The sequence below is a fragment of the Pinus tabuliformis genome, chromosome J (assembly GCF_031772625.1).
Source record: "Pinus tabuliformis cultivar Carrire ecotype Pingquan chromosome J, CPIR1, whole genome shotgun sequence".
NCBI lineage: Eukaryota > Viridiplantae > Streptophyta > Pinopsida > Pinales > Pinaceae > Pinus > Pinus tabuliformis.
Window position 1 is genome coordinate 405098887 of NC_142295.1, and position 3232 is coordinate 405102118.

At 42.9% G+C, this 3232-nt stretch overlaps 1 pseudogene; it reads left to right on the top strand.

Annotated features, from left to right (window-relative positions):
• The first annotated feature begins 1264 nt into the window (after nucleotides 1–1264).
• Nucleotides 1265–2654, top strand: LOC149227538 (protein EXORDIUM-like 2 pseudogene; annotated as a pseudogene).
• The last annotated feature ends 578 nt before the right edge of the window (nucleotides 2655–3232 follow it).

The following is a 3232-nucleotide window of genomic DNA, read 5'->3' on the forward strand; positions in this document are numbered from 1 at the left end:
ATGCATAACTATTGATAGATCAGTGAAACAAGTGCATTCCTAATGCAAACGCCATGTGTTAACTTTTAAGGACCACTACTATAACTACATTGACAAATGGAGGTAAGTAACGATGGAGAATACTCACCATCTACAAGTGAAGTATATATAGTGGGAGTTTATTGAAGAATAGAGTTTATTATAGTAGTCACTAAAGGTAGGAGATCACAACCAAATGTGAGAGGCAATATGGAGGTTGTAAAACTCAGTGAGTTAGGGATTTCATTAGTGTTTAGTGAATGGAAATGAAAAAAATAGGATGGTGTATTTTGTTTAGTAGAACATTACGTTGACAATCATGGAAAATTCTTCAAGTTGAGAATACATTTGATTTGGTTCAAACAATGAATATAGTATGCTAACTATATAGATTTTCTACGTGATTCATGACTTTTAGGAATGCTAGAATATATGCTCCCTTTACGCTGCTTTTGAACTTGGACTAGGTTCTTGATTTTTGGGACGAGACTAATCAATAAAATTAAAATTTGCCTCTTCCCTTCATAATAAAATATGCATGTGCAAAACCTATAAAATTATTGGTGAAGTCTATATTTTATTGACATTTTCCCAGATATTTCCCTTGACTTGGACTCAATTTTTCTCACAACTAAAAAGTAAGCTTAACCAAGAAAAGAGCTTAAGAAATGATTTAGAACAAGCACACATGGCATACTGTTTAAAGGAGTGACAAAAGTGGATTAAAGTGTCATTAAATTAAATAGAAGCCGTAAACATTGATTAATTTTATAAAAGATAAGGACATGGATAACATATCTCAACCGCCTAGCCTTAGAACAACATATTTATGTTGAGTAATAGGATGCTATATCTTTTATTTAGCGTCAGTTAAACTTAGCCCCCGCACCTCCAGCTGTACGGAACCCACGACCACAAGAGACACTCACCGTTAGCGGCGGGATAATTGTCTCCACTAAAGGATAGTGGAGACGCATGCGCATCCATGAGGAAGAGGAGATTGGGAAGGAAGTAGGAAACTAGGAATATCTCCATCCTCTCACCTCACCTGCATGCACCACATCACTTTTTCTAATGGAGGATTTGGCATTTGGAACGTTCCAAACTACTTTACCTACGCGGTGAATATTAATTATTTCTGTAATGCCGGCCAGCATGGCACCCCTCTGTCCATTGTTGTCCCCACTTCCTTATGCGTAACCGCGTCCTCCACAACGCCCCCTACTTAAGCCTCATCCCTCTACTCTGCTCTTCAATCTCACAACCATCTTTTCTTCCCTACTCTATCCCACTACCAGTTTTTGTAGCTTCATTCTTTCTTGAATGTTGTTATAAGCGAGTTCCATTCCTTTGGATCTCTTTTGATCGATCCATAGTGATAATGAAGGTTGCAAGGTATTTTACCAGCTTGCCTTCAAAATTTAAATGGCTGCTTGTGGTTCGCGGCTTCGACTCACTGTGATCCTGTAGATGGGCGTGTTTTGTATGGCGGTATTGTGGGCATCTGCTACTGCTGCTGGTGGACAGTCCAGGAAACTTGCTGCTCTGGTGGAAGATGCATCTGTTGTTTTGACTTACCATGATGGTCCTCTGCTCTCTGCCAGTGGGGTGATCCCTCTCCATTTGATTTGGTATGGGCAGTTCACCCCTGTTCAATGCTCCATTGTCGGGGATTTTGTACAATCTCTTGGGGCAAAGACTTCAGAGGGAAAAGCAAATCAGCCCTCCGCCTCCACTTGGTGGAAGACCACGCACAAGTACGAGGGCACCCACTCTAACAAAAAGGCCGCCCCATCCACATCCACATCCACATCCAGTGTTGTAATGCTTGGAAAACAGAAGGTGGACCAACAATACTCCCTCGGCAAGTCACTTAAGAGGACTGACATTGCTGCTCTGGTTGACGCTGCCCTCAAGTCGGGTGCTCTGCCACTGAGAAAATCACCAGGAAATGCCAATGCTGTGTACTTGGTGCTCACCTCCGAGGATGTCACCGTGGAGGGTTTCTGCATGAGCTCCTGCGGATTCCATGCCAATCTCAATCTCAATGTATTATCAAGTACAGGAAGCCGAATGATGCAGGGGAAGGAGGAGAAGCATGAGCAGCTAATTCCATACGCGTGGGTTGGGAATTCTGCGAGTCAGTGCCCTGGACAGTGCGCGTGGCCGTTTCATCAGAACATGTATGGACCCCAGACTCCTCCCCTGGTGGCACCAAACGGAGACATGGGCATCGATGGCATGATCATCAACATTTCCGCTGTTCTGGCAGGAGCAGCCACTAATCCATTCAACACCGGCTACTTCCAAGGGGATGCCGCTGCACCTTTAGAGGCCGTGTCCACCTGCTCCTGAATATATGGAAAGGGGGCTTACCCGGGCTTCCTCGGGGAGCTTCTAATGGATAAAACAAGTGGGGCGAGCTACAATGCCCGCGGAGTTAATGGAAAAGCATATCTGCTGCCGACTGTGTGGGATCTGGCTCTTGCCATCCTTTGGTATAATCATTTTTGTAATCCTAATCCTACGGGCGTAGGAATAAGACGGTGGTGCATTCACTATGCCTGTAGATGCGTCCCGACCTGTATATCTATTCTTTTATTCTTTTAAGAATATATTATAACACATTCTTTCAATCTGTTTCACATAAAAATTTCCCCATACCTATTGAAACTTGTTTGTTTCTCATCCATATTATGTGCATTGTGGAATTCCAAAGGTCCCCAAATGTTTTATTCTGAGCTTCTTTTCCATGCCATATCTCAAGGGGTTTTCTTTTGCAATGTTGAAGTGGGTAGGTTGTTCTGGACATATGCTATGTCAGAGACTGCCTCTGCATGGAAAGAGTTCAACAATCCAGCACCCTTGAGCATGCACCTTCTTCCTCTGTAATCAAATTATGCTGCAGGGAATATAGGATAGTATACTTTAGCTTTACCCCTTAAGGTGTGCGAAACTTCTTAAAAACTTTTGATGCATAAATCAATCGAATGAGTGCTGGACAATCCTGCTGCGTTTCTTCTATTCACATTGTCCAGGACTTGGACTGAAAATGGCAGGAGTTCATCTAAGTTATAAGAAGAGTTAACAGGTCGAAACGAGCACTGTGTTGTTGCTTGAACAGATGAATGGTGGTTCATGTTCACAACACAGCCCACAATGGCAGAATGCCAACTCGCAGAAGATGTTTGATAATTCGGGGCTGAATTAGTAG